The 19,883-nt window shown below is 40.7% G+C and overlaps 1 protein-coding gene across 1 annotated transcript in view; it reads left to right on the top strand.

The window, feature by feature from the left end:
* GPC3 (glypican 3) overlaps positions 1–19,883 on the top strand; it is a 789,745-nt gene that overhangs the window by 560,442 nt on the left and 209,420 nt on the right. The window lies entirely within an intron of this gene.

The following is a 19,883-nucleotide window of genomic DNA, read 5'->3' on the forward strand; positions in this document are numbered from 1 at the left end:
TGTAGGTTTGGATTTCTTTTTCCCTTAACAATAAAGACCTTCATATAAAAACTGCATTTTGTGATCTGAAACATTTAATTCTGACAAACATGCAAAAGAGTAAGAAATAAGGAAGGGGGCAAACACTTTTTCACACCACTGTATACTAATGTAGTAATGAAACACATTGTAAATGCCCAAATTGTTCTATAAGGCAAGAATACGGCAACATAATGTCTTCTTATATCAGAATATTCAACCCTACAATCTTTCCCTAACCACTAACTATTGAGGCGGCAGTGGGCCATGTAGAATGTCCCCCACTGTGTGTTCCTTCAGTCTTGAATTACAACATATCCAGAAAAAACTAACATCATATATAACTTGTGCTCTAAATATAGAAATCTGGGGTTTTGGTTTATTTTAAGAAAACACAGTCAGAGACCAAAAACATTTAGCAACCCAAAGATTAACCTGATTGGACTACAATTTAGTAATTTAAGGGATTAATATATATTTAATACAACGTCAGCTGACAGGTTATCATTTAGTCCCTGTGCACACATTAATATGTAGTAGTTGAGGTTGACAAAAACTAATAGAGATAATTGCAGGGATCTAATTATTCTTGTTCTCTGGGAAATTTCATGAATTGTTACACACTGATGAAATAGAAATGGAAATCATGTAAATCTTTACAGTTCTGGTTGAACCTGACAATCCTAGACTAAAGCAATATGGAAGTCTCGTGTCTGGGTGAAAGGCAGAAGGTACAAACATTACAAAAAGCAACATGTAATATAACTGTCTAGTAAGTGGGGCTGAGGAAAGGTACAAACACTACAAAGAGCATCATGTAATAGAACTATCTAGTGAAGTGGGGTGGAGGAAAGGTACAAACACGACAAAGAGCATCATGTAATATAACTATCTAGTGAAGTGGGGTGGAGGAAAGGTACAAACACTGCAAAGAGCATCATGTAATAGAACTATCTAGTAAGTGGGGCTGAGGACAGGTACAAACACTACAAAGAGCATCATGTAATAGAACTATCTAGTAAGTGGGGCTGAGGACAGGTACAAACACTACAAAGAGCATCATGTAATACAACTATCTAGTGAAGTGGGGTGGAGGAAAGGTACAAACACTGCAAAGAGCATCATGTAATAGAACTATCTAGTGAAATGGGGTGGAGGAAAGGTACAAACACTACAAAGAGCATCATGTAATATAGCTATCTAGTGAAGTGGGGTGGAGGAAATGTACAAACACTGCAAAGAGCATCATGTAATAGAACTATCTAGTGAAGTGGGGTGGAGGAAAGGTACAAACACTACAAAGAGCATCATGTAATATAGCTATCTAGTGAAGTGGGGTGGAGGAAAGGTACAAACACTACAAAGAGCATCATGTAATATAACTATCTAGTGAAGTGGGGTGGAGGAAAGGTACAAACACTGCAAAGAGCATCATGTAATAGAACTATCTAGTGAAGTGGGGTGGAGGAAAGGTACAAACACTGCAAAGAGCATCATGTAATATAAGTATCTAGTAAGTGGGACTGAGGAAAGATACAAACACTACAAAGAGCATCATGTAATAGAACTATCTAGTGAAGTGGGGTGGAGGAAAGGTACAAACACTGCAAAGAGCATCATGTAATAGAACTATCTAGTGAAGTGGGGTGGAGGAAAGGTACAAACACTGCAAAGAGCATCATGTAATAGAACTATCCAGTAAGTGGGGCTGAGGACAGGTATAAACACTACAAAGAGCAACATGTAATAGAACTATCTAGTAAGTGGGGCTGAGGAAAGGTACAAACACTACAAAGAGCATCATGTAATAGAACTATCTAGTGAAGTGGGGTGGAGGAAAGGTACAAACACTACAAAGAGCATCATGTAATATAACTATCTAGTGAAGTGGGGTGGAGGAAAGGTACAAACACTGCAAAGAGCATCATGTAATAGAACTATCTAGTGAAGTGGGGTGGAGGAAAGGTACAAACACTGCAAAGAGCATCATGTAATATAACTATCTAGTAAGTGGGACTGAGGAAAGATACAAACACTACAAAGAGCATCATGTAATAGAACTATCTAGTGAAGTGGGGTGGAGGAAAGGTACAAACACTGCAAAGAGCATCATGTAATAGAACTATCTAGTGAAGTGGGGTGGAGGAAAGGTACAAACACTGCAAAGAGCATCATGTAATAGAACTATCTAGCAAGTGGGGCTGAGGACAGGTATAAACACTACAAAGAGCAACATGTAATAGAACTATCTAGTAAGTGGGGCTGAGGAAAGGTACAAACACTACAAAGAGCATCATGTAATAGAACTATCTAGTGAAGTGGGGTGGAGGAAATGTACAAACACTACAAAGAGCATCATGTAATAGAACTATCTAGTGAAGTGGGGTGGAGGAAAGGTACAAACACTACAAAGAGCATCATGTAATATAACTATCTAGTGAAGTGGGGTGGAGGAAAGGTACAAACACTGCAAAGAGCATCATGTAATAGAACTATCTAGTGAAGTGGGGTGGAGGAAAGGTACAAACACTGCAAAGAGCATCATGTAATATAACTATCTAGTAAGTGGGACTGAGGAAAGATACAAACACTACAAAGAGCATCATGTAATAGAACTATCTAGTAAGTGGGGCTGAGGAAAGGTACAAACACTACAAAGAGCATCATGTAATAGAACTATCTAGTGAAGTGGGGTGGAGGAAAGGTACAAACACTACAAAGAGCATCATGTAATATAACTATCTAGTGAAGTGGGGTGGAGGAAAGGTACAAACACTGCAAAGAGCATCATGTAATAGAACTATCTAGTGAAGTGGGGTGGAGGAAAGGTACAAACACTGCAAAGAGCGTCATGTAATAGAACTATCTAGGGAAGTGGGGTGGAGGAAAGGTACAAACACTACAAAGAGCATCATGTAATATAACTATCTAGTGAAGTGGGGTGGAGGAAAGGTACAAACACTGCAAAGAGCATCATGTAATAGAACTATCTAGTGAAGTGGGGTGGAGGAAAGGTACAAACACTGCAAAGAGCATCATGTAATATAACTATCTAGTAAGTGGGACTGAGGAAAGATACAAACATTACAACTACTTCTCCATTGGTAGTGGACCCGTTGAAGCGTAGGACCAGCGCGAGACGGCCGTTGTCTTCTTACCCCCTGCATCCCAGAACCTGCACCACCCACTCTGCATGTGTAATCTCGAATAAACAGGACTATTATCAAGCAACACTGTTGGTGAGTGCATTATCTGTTCCATTTCTATAGCTTTGACGGCTCAGGTTTCACTATATATGGAATTTGCACCACCTGGCTCGCATGCACATGGCTAGTGCCCTGTCTACGTGGTTTTTAGGCTAACACTTTTTCATATGTAGAGTGCAGTGACTAGTGCTCGACATTTGAAGGCTGCACATTGTGACTGGTGCCTCACTATTTCTCTTTATATGCTGGACATTTACATATAAGACTGGCATGTGCACCAAAAGCAGTTTGACTCGTGAGGAATCAGGGTGGCAAGACCATGTTTTTACTATGGTTCAATGTGAAAGGACAGGTACACATTTTAGGCTAAGTTCCAACAATAAGGATTTGTGCATTTTTCCACTTAGTATTCTTTTGTGCAGAATGCAGCGTTTTACAGTTCCAGCAAAGTGAGTGGGATTCATATTAATCTCCTACCGTGCTTTTTTTATACATTGTGGAAACTGACCTTTGATGTGATTTTAAATTCATGTCAATTGCTACTTGCAGTATATATGCGTTTTATTTTCGTATTTTTCCCACAGACTTTAATGAGATGAGAAAAATCCACAAATAAAAAATGCATATGCGGAAATGCTACAGAACAGATTTAATCCACACATGGCTGTATTAATAAAGTTTTATCAAAACTAAATATCCGAAACAAAGTAGTTTTACTTAAAACATGACATGCCAAAAGGAGACAAAAAAACACAGCAGAAAATACATAAATAATGCATAAAAAATGCATGTAAAAAGTATTAAAAAATGCCAGAAAAAACCTCAAGTAACCTAATTGAAAAAGTCTGCCACATAAAAAATGCACCAAATACTCATCGTGGGATCTGCCAGGATTATTATGAAATTTGCCAAAAAAATGACCATTTTGCACACCAGGGAAAACGTTTACAGTACAGAACACCGGTAGCCAAATTTGATTGACGTGTTCTTAAATTTTGAAGGTGTCCAAAATAGAAACATGTTAAGATCTGCATAACATAACACCAAAAACTACAGGATAGGCAACTCTTACAAAAGGGATTATTATAGCAGAAAAATCCTTTAAAGGCGAACTTGCCAGGTCAGATAACACTATTAACCTGCAAATGTAGTGTTAATCTGCAGGTTAATACCGTTATGAAGGTGCTTGACTGCAGTACTGAAAGTGTGGCACCCAGGAGAAAATGAACTTTATTTCTCCAGGGAGCCACCGGCTTTCAGTCATACAGGCGTACCAGGGGCAATTACAATCACTGCTCACAGCACTGAGAGCGGCAGCTGTAAGCACGCCCTGGTACTAACTGATAGCCGGCTCTGTACTGTCACGGGTGTATCAGTTTTGACAGACAGTCGTTCTGGATCTAGCTGTAGAAGGTCGCTGCGCTTAGCCTTGCAGACAACTTCTTGATCCTTTCATCTCTGTAGTGTAGTGGTAATCTTCTCTTGCTAGGACCCAGCGGTGATCTCCACCTTCTGCTGCTAATTGACACTCCCTTGCTTGATCTTTAAATGCCATCATTGTCTCCAGAGAGTTGCTGGTGACAGAGTTAATTTCTCTGTTCAGGTGTGCTAACCGTCGGCTAGCGTCGCCTTGGAGTTTCTTTAAAGATTGTAGTCATGATCTCTCTGGTGTCTTCTCAAAGGTAAGTGTTTCTCCTTGTCTGTTTCCCTTGTTTGTCTTTAGTTGCAGTGAGGCTGACTAGTGCTCACCCCTCCCCCTCCCTAGGGCCCAGTTCTAGGGATAGCCAGGGTTTAGGTATCCTGCTCGGTGATAGGTGAGGAACCTATGTAGGGACGATAGAGGAGTCAGGTGTTGTTGGATCTACCTAGGGGTCTCCATCCTCCCTTTCCCTAGTTGCTGGGCTTCCCCCCTTTTCCCGTCGTCGTTCGCTGGGTCATTCCCATACCAGCATGACATGTACTGATGCACTGTAGAGCCGACTGTCAGTCAGTGCTGGGGTGTGTCTTTTTTGTCGCTGCTCTCAGTGCTGTCAGTGTAACTGTAATTGCTCCAGGAACGCCTGTATGACTGAAAGCTAGTGGCTTCTGGGAGAAATAAAGTTAATATTCTCCCAGGTGCCTCACTTTCCATACTGCGACCAGGCACTTTCATAACGCTATTAACCTGCGTATTAACCACATATCTGTAGGTTCATAGCATTATCTGACATGACAGGTTCTCTTTAAAGGCACTTTTAAACAATGTAAAAATGCAATCTTCTGATTGTGTAATTCTGGAATTTTTCCTCCTTAATGGTTAATCACCACACTTATAAGACAGACTTGGCACAAAGGCAAATTACTGAACAGTGAGAAGAGGTCTCCATTACAAAGGACTCTTGTCTGAATAACCCCAAGCTAATTCCTCTGATCACACTACATGGAATAAAACTAGTGAGATTACCGGGACGATCTGCCAGCTGAGACCCATACACATAGACGTCTTGTAGCTATTAACAAGCGATTAAATGGGCCGGTTATGTCAGAGACTACGAACACTAGCTGCGTATTCTAGGAGCCGTAATGGTGTCTATCACTGAATGTGATTTATAGCCGACTGCCTTAACCAGTTTTACGGCCTCATAGGCTTCCTAAGTAAATAGATCGTAAGCCCTTATTAAAAATGGGCCACTGTTACTGCCATTCATGCAAGTATATGAGTCGTCTGTCAGCTAAGTACCAGGCGGATGTGTATTATGAAGACTTGTGTTTATGTCGGCAGATTTACCAGATCAGAATGGCATGACTACTATACACCTTAGACGGCTCTGGTTCGGCCGGCAGTCATCTTGGCAGGGCTGGCTCCTGGTTTTTCTGGGCCCTGGGCGAAAGAGTCTCAGTGGGCCCCTTTAACACATGCCACGATTCATGATGCACAGATACCGCAGAGAAATATATATATAGTAAAATGCAAAGATTTCACTTCTTAAATTAAATGAGTGATATCTATTGTAAATTCCACAATAGCTCAGAAACCGGCAAATCGCTCCACACAGTATACTGGCCCCCATAAAATGCTCCATACAGAATATTGGCCCCCATATAACGCTCCATACGGAATACTGGCCCCCATATAACGCTCCATACAGAATACTGGCCCCCATAAAATGCTCCATAAAGAATACTGGCCCCCATAAATTGCTCCATGCAAGATACTGGCACTTATATAACGCTCCTTACAGGATACTGGTCCCCTTATAACACTCCATACAGGATACTGGCCCCCATATAATGCTCCATGCAGGCTGTTTCCCCCACATAATGCCCCATGCAGGCTGTTCCCCCCTTATAATGCCCCATGCAGGCTGTCCTCCCCTTATAATGCCCCATACAGGATGTCACCCCCCCTCTTTAAAATGCCCCATGCAGGATGTCACCCCCCTCTTCATAATGCCCCATGCAGGATGTCACCCCCCTCTTTATAATGCCCCATGCAGGATGTCACCCCCGCCCCATATAATGCCCCATACAGGATGTCACCTCCCCCCCCTATAATGCCCCATGCCTCCATACATTAAAAAAAAATAAAAAAATCAAATACCTCACTCCTCCTCACCTGCTGCCACTGCTCAGGTCCGGCTCCATCGTCGCCGGCGTCGTCCCGCTCTGAGCTGCCTGTGACGGCTCAGCGGAGGGCGCGGTGGAAAGACGTCACTGCGCCCTCTGACCTGAGACGTCACAGGGAGCGCACAGCAGGAAGGCAGCAGATCTGCGGCAGCACGGGTAGAGGCAGGTATCCGGCTGCCGGGGACCTGAGCAAGCGGGGGAGAAGGGTGGGCTCTGGCACCGCTCTCCTCCGCCCATAGTCCGCCTGCTCAGGGCCCCGGCACTTGCCTGGGTGCGCCGGGTGCTGACGCCGGCCCTGCATCTTGGCCATCGCTCCCATACACAGAGGAGCTCTCTCTGCCAAGCGATCCTGTGTTCTCTGCGAGAGAGCCACTTCTGGACATCTCTGGTTGCAGCTTATTTCTTAGAGAACAAAAGGACTGTCAGTCTGATATCAGACTCTCCTTATTTGTCTGGAGTCCCCCCCCTAGACAGTAGTCCGAACCTATCGATATTGGCAGGTTTGGCCAGTATTAGCCTAATGTGTATGGGGGGGGGGTAGGCTGATACTCAGAAATATTTACTGCAAAAGATTGCATTGAATATAAAATTGTCTGATTATTGTGGCTTCAAGTTAAGGACAAGGTGAATATATATTTCAGCTTCATCAACCCTCAGATGAAGCATAAGTGAATGCGAAACAGCTGCTACCCAATCCCACACCATGCAACTCTCTCCTGTGATATGCACTTATTTTGGAAATAAAGGCAGTTTTTATGCAGCTTGGTGAGTGCCTTAAGTTCTTCTCTCTAATAATTTAAAGAAGCACTCATTCTCCTCCCATCAAAGTTTTTATCTTCTTAATGTATTGCAACCATCATACTTACAATTGCTAATTTTACCGTTCTACCCAGCTAATTCTTTTCTTTTCTCTGCTTTATATAGAAACAGGAAGTCAATTGTCCCTGCATTTATCATCCCCCTATTCACTTCTGACCCAGGTGCTCCCTCCTCCCCCCTGCCAGGGACTTTTGCAGTGACTCATGACTCATACAAGGAAAATTTAACTCCTGTTTCTACATAGAACTTAGAAGCATTGAGCTAGTCAGTTTTTAATCACTCAATGTCATAGACCTAATGGAAAAGAGAAGAATTAACTGGGTAGAAGGATAAAATGAGCAATTGTAAGTACACAGTGCTGTATCTCATGATGACTGCAATTTATTAAGAGGATAACAATTTTGTTGGGAGGAGTACTTCTTTAAATACTTTATATATACCCTAAAGTGAAGAAGGCTGAGGGCTGATATTTTTTTTTATATGTTAACGGCAGTTATCAAATCCAATGCAATAACTTTTCTGTCCATAATGTTAAATTTTAGAATCTGCTACTTCAGGATTTGGTAGTGACTACATTTACGATTAACATCTTCCCTGAGTAGCATATTATGCAGGGTTATTGGTATACGTAAAGGCTGCTGGTCCAACGATCTGGCTCATCACTAGTAGGAATTTTTCCACTCTATGCCAAATGGATCTGTGTTGTTTTTTTGCATTCATTAGAAAAACTAGGATTTTATTGCAATAATATGTCAATCTTTATGGACTCAAGTCTACCTTGAATCCAACTCTCTATGCTACTAGTGTTTATGCATGTTCCCTATCTCCATTGCAGATATTCACATTTATTTCTTTTGGAGCGCAGTGTATGAAATCTCTACTTGCAGTTCAACTGGGCGTTTCTCAGAGTTTTCTCTGGAGGCGTGTGCTTTCTACCTTCCCTCCCAGATGCTGCTAATCACAGCTCAACAGCTGATTTAGAATTCTGAGCTGTGATTGGCAGCATCTGCAAGAAAGTGGTGAAAGCGCACGCCCCTAGAGAAGACCCCGAAGAGATGTCTAGTTGAACTCCGATTGAAGACCCTGAAGAGACGTCTAGTTGAATTCCGATCAGAAATTTCACATACTGTGCTCCAAAAGAAACAAACGTGAATATCTCTGAAAGGCAGCGGTGCAGCACAAAATGGAAAAGAGAGGAAGAATCAAGAGAGCGTGGGGATTTTTACAAGGTATGTGAATCCATTTTTTGAGCACATCCTCTTTAATGACTTTCATAAGGAGGCACTGATCGCCCATAGGAGCAAATTCCAAAAAAACCTTTTTTTTGCAATGGATACTGTTTTATGATTGTATCCCATTTCTTTCTTTTTTTTCTTTTGTGCAGTATTCTGACATATAATGGCTAAATGGAGGTCTAAGGAGCACCCTTTTGGCCTTCCTTTGGCTAGTGTAACACTATGAACAATTTAGCATACATTCGGAAAGCTTTCCGGCATACATGAGATCTTATCAGTTTTATAGAATATGTTTTCCTGTTATCTGATCTATTCTTATGCCACTTTTTCTCAAATTGCCTATTGCTGTAAATGACACCAAAAAAGAACAGATGATGGTATAATCACATCATTGCCGTGGACACCGGATAATAAACAGCGCCTTTGTGTTTATTTGTACTAGTAGAATACTGCTTTATATAATGTATTTGGAAACGTGCCTTATCGTGTTGTTTTCCTATTTTTTCCTTTGTTATAAAATGTGCCAGTTACATAGCTTTGCTGAATGAACGGCCCCTTCCCCCTTTCATTGCTTCATTTTTCAAAAATGAAGAACATTAAAACCAGATTTCTTCTGAACGAGCCTTATTCCTGTCGGATCCAGTTTATTTCAATGACCAATTTATGTAAACAGTTAACTTGCCCTATGGAGCGGGCAAACTGATGGAAAACAATAATCAAATGCTCATGCATGGAGACTTAACATTCAAAGAGTGGGATCATTTGTTATAACCCGATCCATATTCTAGGGCTTCTGTTGCTAATTAAAGTGCATGTACGGAGCCAGTCACCAATATATGTGAGAAAGCAACCAATACCTCCTCCATACAACAGTGACGTCATGAAGATGACTATGAATCTGAATACATTTTGTTTTTACTGGAAGGGGTGTAGTAGAATTTTTAACTTGTTCCTGAGCTTCCTGGGAATGACAGATGTGTTGGAATATTCAGTCCTATGTAACATCAATGAAAATAGAAAACTTTGCTTTACTTGTATTGATTCTGTTCGATAAGATGCTAGCCTTTTTTGGAAAAGGCCTTCGGTCTATTGCCAAGTTCTCCTGCATTTTGGCTTTTGTCGATCTGGACTTCCTTGTGGCATATATTGGAGTTTCTGTAGTCACAGCATTTTTCAATCGAATGTTTTGGATAGATGCAAATGCAGTGCCAGATTAAACCCTGTGGAGGTCCCTAGGCAGTCAAAATCTTGTGGCTCCTCCAACAAATGATTTCCTAAAATGTTTTTTAAAATGTACTAATAACAATTTTAATCCACTAATTAAATTTTATTAAATAAAAGAAAATGTAAAAATTTAAGTTAATCAACTTCATTATACCCAAAAAGGTATTAACTAACATCAATATCGGGGGCAGGCTTTATAAATTTGTGTTCCTGAAGCTGCTACTAATGAATGTTCTACAATGATCTAGATTCAGCGAGGACTTGAGGCCACTTACCTGTCGTCCACAAAAAAATCTCAGGCTATAGTTGACTCTTCATTGAAATGCCTCCTAGTTTTCTCATAGCTTCAGGCTTCATCCTGGAGACTTATATAAACCCATAAGGAGAAGTTGCAAAACCCCAAGATTTCACATGGCCTGTTTTTTTTATATTATTGTTTTATACTCACAGACGTAAAACAAAAACACATGCATCATACCATCTTTCAAATTTAATTTTCTGAAGTATCATCCAACTCGATTTCCAGCTTCCTCTGGGGCCCCTATATTTACACAGTATGTGTAGATATCCTGGGTGTAGCTATGAAAAGAAGGAATAATTGTGTTGTGGCTACTGCAGTTTGTTGGTTCATTCTTGTCCTGGATACTGTAACCTAGTGATAATTTGTCTCCCCCCCCACTAAACTTTACTCTCTCCAATCTATCCTAAAGTCAGCAGCCCGGCTCATCTTTCTGTTTTACTGCTACACCAATGCCTCCACCCTTGGCCAGTCACTGCACTGGTTGCCCATCCACAAAGAATGCAATTTGAGCTTAGTACTTTCACCAATAAAGCTCTCCATAGTGCTGCACCACCCTACATCTACTCCCTCATCTCTGTCTCCCATCCTACTCTGTAAACCATATTAGATCAACATCCTCCATTATACAAACTTCCCACACTCTTTTTCAGCATGTGTCCCATGCTGCACCAATTCTCTGGAATGTGCTACCCCCAAAAAATCAGGTTAATTTCCAACATTCACAGCATAAGAAACGTGCTCTTTTTTGATAAGCCTAACACATATCTTAATCTTTTTATATTACTCCTCTTTAACCTTCTATATTATTCATCTAAACTAAATCCTTTCATTCAACAATTTCCCATCCTCCTTGCACGCTAAAGCACTTTACATCGGCACACACAGATACAGGCTGGTAACTGACTTGTAAAAAAGGTGGCTGGGCCATGTTACAAAATAAGCACTTTTACTTCTTGTGACATACCTATTTCCTCAATTATTATCCCCAAGTCTCTTTTCTCTCACAACTTACTTACATTGTTTTTGTTGAGACTTCTTATACTCAGACCTCCTTAGGTGAATTGGAATTTCAAATGTTCTGATCATCTCTAATCAGGACCTCTCACTCCGGGCTCTTTTCTCTGCTGGCCGTGAGGCTCTGTCTCCTCTTTTTCTTCAGCAGGTTTTTGCACACAAACACTTGCACCTCAGGCCCTCATACCGTCACTCACAGTACTGTTGCTCCTGGGTCATAACTTTGCTTATCTTGCTTTTTTCTTGCCAGCTTATCATCTTCCACTAATGATTTCACCTCTCTGCCTCCTCAGGGGTCAGTTTCTTCTCACCCACCTCGCTGCTCACTCTCTGCCATTGAGACACCATGAAAGGCCTCTACTCTTCCATTGTCTTGTCTTACTATGTTGGAGGTTCTCTAATACTCTCTTCTTTCACTTTTTTTGAGAGGTCACAGCTCCCTCTGCCTGGGTTAGTCAGAGTCAGTCTCCTCTCCCTTCTGTAACCTGGAGTGACACTCCATTTACAAATTGTAGGCCATATAAAGTAGCATAGCTCCTACCTGCTCCACATGCCCTCTGCACCTGACCCCAGGTAGTTGGAAGCCAACTCCAAAAATAACTTGGGCCCAATCTCACGTCAGCTATCAACACAAATTAATTAGTCCGCTACAGTGTTGATATGACATTTTCCCCAGACACAGAGATTACACAGAATGCAATACAAAAATTAATGGACAATAAAACATAAACAAGTGCACTGAGCATAAGTCCAGGTGGGGGCTGAAAGAGGGCAAATCTTTCTTTTAAGGTTCACATTTTCAACCCTCTTACAAAATTAATCAGAACACAATTTTAAACCTAATTATGGTAGATTTAAAAATAGTAAATTTTATTTTAGGCTATGGCTTTACTTTAAGTTGGTTGTCCATTTTCTTCTATTTTAAAGCAGCACAGAACCACCCATATGTTTTAGCTCATTTTAAAGCACCACTCCAGCATATTTTTTCAGCACTGGAGCTGTGCTTTAAACCTGCCCCTACTTTTATACTCACTTTGGTGCTGCTCCAGTCCTGCGGCGCCATCTTGTGACCGCAGCTTCTCAGTGGCCGGAAGTCACAAGCTACGTCACTAAAGTGAAATTCTGTGAGAACTAGAACGAGACTCTCATAGACATTTATTGAGTTGTGACCCCTGGCTTGCTCTTTGAAACACTGGAGCAGCCGGCAGGTCACAAACTGCTGGAGACCGACGGGAGCAGCGTTGATAACAAATGAAGACGCCTAAAAGTGAGTATAATATAGGGGGAAGGGGACTTAGATTTATAGCACCAATCCAGCGGTAAAATTGAAAAAAAAACACGCTGTAGTGGTGCTTTAACGATTCCTCTGTGAAATTTGGAAAACTTGGGAAAAATTTCGAAACTCAAAAAAGGAACCTTCACTTCTACCGCCAAATAAATGTCACATAAATAAAAATTTATAAAGCTGGAACACAGGAAGAAGTTAATAAATCATATTGTAGCCAATGAGATTTAGTAATTTGTGTTCATAACGTAATGATGTGACTCCGCTGGGAAGCAGATTTAATGACTATGAATTTTCCATGAAACTATTATATGGTATTACGCTATTTATGACCATTATTATCTAGGATTTCATGACATTATTGTTATTTTTTTAAGTGAAGTCAGAAATCAAGATGGATCATGAGGAAGATAAGACTGAGACAACAAGCAAGGGGGTGGTCAGGTCACAAGCCAGGTAGTCAAAATAATGCTTAGATGAGCTGACAGAAACACATTACAACAAGTCCTCTAAATCCAGCTGACATCAGCAGGTGTGACCCTGGCCTGTGCTTGCACGTCTGATCCATGAGACCTAGGAGCCGTACTGAATTCCTAAGCTGAAAGCAGAATGTGCAGCACGATTGGTAGAAAATGCAATGGCATGATTGCAAGTTGGACATATTTCAATGCCTGGAATACACACAATACACATACATACACACTACATACACAATTTCAACTCATTTTATATTAATACTTCAAAAGATAAAGCAGCTTTGAAAATGGATTGTATTACAAATATCCCACTATTTTGTGTCTACTACTTCTATGCAGATATATGGGTCTCTATGGTTACAGACTACAAGCTAACCCTGTGTAGTCAGGTCCTGCATTCGCATTCTCCTTCCATTTGTCCCACACATCTTTTACTGGCATTGCTTCCTTTAACAGCAGAACAGCATGTAGCTGTAAGTTCCTAATGCACTAAACAGAGGCAGGACTGTTCCTGTGCTGAGATAATCTTATAAATGTGCCCGTGCTGTGTACTGTGTAATGGCTGTGTCTGACCATGCAGTAACATGGTCTGATCATACCACAGCTCCTGGGCAGGGGAGGACACAAAAGAGTATACAGATAGGACAGCATGGAATCACATGTGCAGCTTTCTGTAGGATAAAACATTTCCCTCTCTGTATAAAAACATAGTTTACCTCACCAAAGGAACCAGCTGTGATCCCGTACTGTCCTGTTTGTATTCTCTTTTGTTTGCTCCCTTGCCCAGGAGCTTTGGTATGTTCAGATCATGAACTGGAGCTGCTCTGCACGGTCAGACACAGCCATTACACAGTACCTATCAAGGGCACATGCCTAAGATTATTTCAGAACAGGAATATTTTTTTAACACATCCAATTGTGGAACTTATTTTTTATTCCAAGATCTATTAATTAAAATGTACTTTGTTCATAGGAAGACCCCATTTTTTTATGGACAGGGCAGCAAAGTGCTTTATTTTTACAGACTGTCCTGAAATTTCTGGATGGTTGGCAACACTTCTCGGGGAGGCCTCTGTACAAATTAAATGGAAAGCAGGTCCTGGAAAAATCAGCAGGTATGATGTATGGGGGTCTTTAGTTTTCCGTGATTCAATATTTCCTTATTTTAACTATTACAGAATACAGAAAAGGTTATTTATTAGTGATGAGTGGATCATTTGGGATTCAAATTCATTGGCTTCACCAAATTTTACCATCAAATTCCTTTTCTCTGCGAATAAATTTGCCACAAATTAAATGTTCCTTATTATGCTCTGGGGTCTAGAAAGCATAATAAATGCAAGTTGTAAAAAAAAAGTAATACATCACTGCTCACCTCTCCTGACACCCGACTGCTCACTTCCAGCCATCCAGTCTTCTTCTTTCTTGTATCGCTCGCCACATCTCTGTCCTCTTCTCCACAAGCTAGTCCTTCCGACCTGGTCAATGCGCATTATAAGGTAGTGGCGCGCATCATGATGTCATGATGACACAACCTTGTCAGTGACTCCTAAAACCTGGTTGCAGCAGGAAGTTTTGGCCTATATTGAAGGGGCCAGAGATGTGGCACATGTTGGTGGAAAGAAGAGGACCAGATGGCAGGCAGCAAACAGCAGGGCAGTCGGAGAGGTAAGTGGTGACAAGCCACATAAACATGAGAGACCTGTCAGCCAGAGACAGGAGGCAGGCAGTTGGCAGGGAATAGGGTGAGAAGCAGGAGAGCTGTAAGTGCTGGCCACGCCCACTGCACTTACAACTCATTAGCATATAATTTCAAAATGGATTTTTACAAGAAAGGTAAGGATTTAATCAGCATTAAAGCAACTTCACATACAGTTATATGAAAAAGTGTGGGCACCCCTATTAATCTTAAGCTTAATGTTTTATAAAAATTGGTGTTTTTGCAACAGCTATTTCAGTTTGATATATGTAAGAAATGTTGGACACAGTAATGTTTCTGCCTTGAAATGAGGTTTATTGTACTAACAGAAAATGTGCAATCTGCATTCAAACAAAATTTGACAGGTGCATAAGTATGGGCACCTCACCAGAAAAGTGACATTAATATTTAGTAGATCCTCCTTTTGCAAAAATAACAGCCTCTAGTCGCTTCCTATAGCTTTTAATGATTTCATGGATCCTGGATGAAGGTATTTTTGACCATTCCTCTTTACAAAACAATTCCAGTTCAGTTAAATTTGATGGTCGCCGAGCATGGACAGCCCTCTTCAAATGATCCCACAGATGTTCAATGATATTCAGGTCTGGGGACTGGGATGGCCATTCCAGAACATTGTAATTGTTCCTCTGCATGAATGCCTGAGTAGATTTGGAGCGGTGTTTTGGATCATTGTCTTGCTGAAAGATCCATCCCCTTCGTAACTTCAACTTTGTCACTGATTCTTGAACATTATTGTCAAGAATCTGCTGATACTGAGTGGAATCCATGCGTCCCTCAACTTTAACAAGATTCCGGTGCCGGCATTGGCCACACAGCCCCAAAGCATGATGGAACCTCCACCAAATTTTACTGTGGGTAGCAAGTGTTTTTCTTGGAATGCTGTGTTTTTTTGCCGCCATGCATAACGCCTTTTTGTATGACCAAACAACTCAATCTTGGTTTCATCAGTCCACAGGACCTTCTTCCAAAAAGAAATTGGCTTCTCCAAATGTGCTTTTGCATACCTCAGCCGACTCTGTTTGTGGCGTGCTTGCAGAAATGGCTTCTTTCGCATCACTCTCCCATACAGCTTCTCCTTGTGCAGAGTGCGTTGTATAGTTGACCGATGCACAGTGACACCATCTGCAGCAAGTTGATGCTGCAGCTCTCTGGAGGTGGTCTGAGGATTGTCCTTTACTGATCTCACCATTCTTCTTCTCTGCCTTTCTGATGTTTTTCTTGGCCTGCCACTTCTGGCCTTAACAAGAACTGTCCCTGTGTTCTTCCATTTCCTTACTATGTTCCTCACAGTGAAAACTGACAGGTTAAATCTCTGAGACAGCTTTTGTATCCTTCCCCTGAACAACTATGTTGAATAATCTTTGTTTTCAGATCATTTGACAGTTGTTTTGAGGAGCCCATGATGCCACTCTTCAGAGGAGATTCAAACAGGAGAACAACTTGCAAACGGCCACTTTAAGTAGCTTTTCTCATGATTGCATACACCTGGCTATGAAGTTCAAAGCTCAATGAGGTTACAAAACCAAAAAAAGTGCTTTAGTAAGTCAGTAAAAAGTAGGTAGGAGTATTAAAAACAAGAAAATGATAAGGGTGCCCATACTTATGCACCTGTCAAATTTTGTTTGAATGCAGATTGCACATTTTCTGTTAGTACAATAAATCTCATTTCAAGGCAGAAACATTACTGTGTCCAACAGTTATTACATATATAAAACTGAAATAGCTGTTGCAAAAACACCAATTTTTATAAAACATTAAGCTTAAGATTAATAGGGGTGCCCAAACTTTTTCATATAACTGTATATGCCATTAGTTTGTGCTCTAAAGTCCTGATGACAGGTTCTCTCTAATTTTTTTCTTCTTTAACCATTCTTTTCTAGAACGACTTGTGTGCTTTTGGTCATTGTCTTGCTGCATGATCCATGTTCTCTTGAGATTCAGCTCATGAACTGATGTAATGACATTTTCCTTTAGAATTTGCTGGTATAGTCCTCACTCAAATGCAGCAAAACATGATGCTAAAGCCACCACCGAGTTTCACAAATGGTTTGAGGTTTTTATGCTATATAATACAGTGTTTTTCTGCAAATATAACACTTGAAATCAGGAAGCTCTATTTTGGTATCATCCATCCACAAAACATTATTCCTATAGCCTACTGGCTTGTCTAGGTGATCTTTAGTAAAGTGCAGATGGACAGCATTGTTCTTTTTGGACAGCAGTGGCTTTCTCTTTGCAATCCTGCTATGCACACCATTGTTGTTCTATGTCCTTTGATGGTGGACTCATAAACATTAATATTAACTAATGTGGGAGAGGCCTTTAGTTGCTTAGACATTACCTTGAGTTTCTTTGTGACCTCACAAGCTATAATACACCTTGCTCTTGGAGTGATCTTTGTTAATTGACCACTTATGGAAAGGTTAATAATGTTCTTGACTTTCCTCCATGGGTACACTATCTATCTAGCTAGGGATTGGCCAAACTCTTTACAGAAGGCTTTGTAACCTTTTCCAGCCTGATGAGCATCAGCAACTTGTTTTCTAAAGTCCTCAGAAACTGCTTTGTTCATACCATAATACACTTTCTCAAACATGTGTTGTGAAGATCAGACTTTGATAGATCCCTGTTCTTTAAAGAAAACAGTTCAAACACTTGCACTTCAACATCATCCTATTGATTGAAAACATGACTAAATTATCCTTTAAATTATCTGCTGATCCTAGAGGTTCACATCATTTTGCCACTCACAGACATGTGATATTGGATCATAAAATCCACCCAACCCCCCAAAAAAGACAAATTATAATATTTTTTACTTATTTGTTTGATTTGTTTTTTTTTATCTACTTTTGTGTGAAAATCTAATGTAGTTTTAGGTCAAATGTATACAGAAATATAGAATATTCTGAAGGGTTCAAAAACTTTCAGGCACCAACATATGTCCCTATGATAACCGTAAGTTGTAAGACAAGTGTTCTCATGGGGTCAAAACCAGAAAAGACATTTTGTAAAATTTCAGTGTTAAGTTTTCATAGATGAATTCAGAGTCCACCTGGAAGCAGGATATATCAGAAAGATTAACCACACTGTCATCAAGCGTTTACTTCACATCTCCAAAAGTTTATCTATTCTGTGTGGACAGATACATTACGTCTAATCTATCACCTGGTGCTGCCAGAAATCACAGGGAAGGATTTGAGTTGTACTTCTATACACATTTATTATAACACTTTCCAAAACTTAATATGGTGGAAGCTGATGAGATCATTCAGAGTTGATTCCATTTAAGTAATATAAATATGCTGACTCTAGGAATTCTCCGCCATTGTCCACAGTCTTCTGACAGCAGATTACCACACAACTATCCCTTTTGCCTTTGAATTATGACTCAATAGCAGATGGGCTCAATTTACTTTTTCACTTAATACCTTTGTTTAGTGGAAAAAGTTTCTCTTTTTTAGTACAAATGTGTCAAACCATATGTTTCTGATTTTATAAATATTTGAGAATTTTATAAACATTTTCTAAATGCCAAGAGTTTTTTAAGCTATTGAAATTCAGCTATTTGAGCAGGTCCCTAACATGTATGCTTTGTAAGTGTCCTTAAAGGTAAGCATTATTCTGTGCTTTCAGAAAGCAGTGAATATTTTGTAACATTTTGCGTGGCTAATGCAGTACATCGTATTAAATGGGTATTAGTGATGAGCAAGCATGCTTGCTTAACCCTTTCGCCGAGCACGCTCGGGTGCTTTCCGAGTATCTTCGGCGTGCTCATATATTAAATTCGAGTCCCTGCTTCTGCATGATTTACAGCTGTTAGTCAGCCTCAACACATGCAGAGATTGCCCGTTTGTTAGGGAATCCTCACATGAGTTGAGGCTGACTAACAGTCATATTCATGCATGCGCAGGGACTCGAACTTAATATACGAGCACGCTGAAGATACTCGGAAAGCACCCGAGCGTGCTCGACGAAAAGGTTAAACAAACACGGTCGCTCATTACTAATGAGTATCCATGTCTTAGGATAATCTATCATTCAATATAAAAACAGCTTATCTGCAGGAGTATCAATAGAATACATTTATACATAATGTTAATTAGCAAAACAAGCTTGTTCGGTCTGGGGAGGTAATCATTATAGTTCAATAAAAATGGTTTCTGTCTTATTACTCTGACAGAAACCTGTCCTATAATGTTAATATGACAGGTCCCTGTGAGCATGTGTAGCCAGAAGCTCCCCTGCTGTGACCTGACCTGGAGATAACCTATACCAGCTACTGTCAAACTATTTACAGGTCAGAGTACCTGATGAGCTTTCAGAAATACAGCAGTATGAATTCTTCTTACCGCATTACCCCAGGTATCTCTAGTATTAGAGCAGATAGACAGGGAAGACAGCAGCATGAGCAGTCTTTTCTTACCTCCACACCGTTGGTATCTTCAGTATTAGATCAGATAGACAAGATGGACAGCAGTGTGAGCAGATTCTTCTTATCTCAGTACCACTGGTATCTCCAGTGTTAGATCAGATAGACAGGGTGGACAGCAGCATCAGCAGCCTCTTCTTACCTCCACACTCTTGGTATCTTCAGTATTAGATCAGATAGACAAGATGGACAGCAGTGTGAGCAGCTTCTTCTTATCTCAGCACCCCTGGTATTTCCAGTATTAGTTCAGATAGACAGGGTGGACATCTGTGTGAATAGCCTCTTCTTACCTCCACACCCCTCGTATCTCCAGTATTAGTTCAGATAGACAGGGTGGACAACAGTGTGATCAGCCTCTTCTTACCTCAGTACCCCTGGTATCTCTAGTATTAAATTAGAAAGATAGAGTGGACAGCTGTGTGAGCAGCCTCTTCTTTACTGAGCATTGGTGCAATCTCCAGTATTAGATCAGAAAGACTGGGTGGATAGCAGTGTGAGCAGCCTCTTCTTACCTCCACATCCCTGGTATCTCCAGTATTAGATCAGA

Source organism: Phyllobates terribilis, unplaced genomic scaffold (assembly GCF_046119375.1).
Source record: "Phyllobates terribilis strain yellow unplaced genomic scaffold, ASM4611937v1 Scaffold_7__3_contigs__length_470593459, whole genome shotgun sequence".
Lineage (NCBI taxonomy): Eukaryota > Metazoa > Chordata > Amphibia > Anura > Dendrobatidae > Phyllobates > Phyllobates terribilis.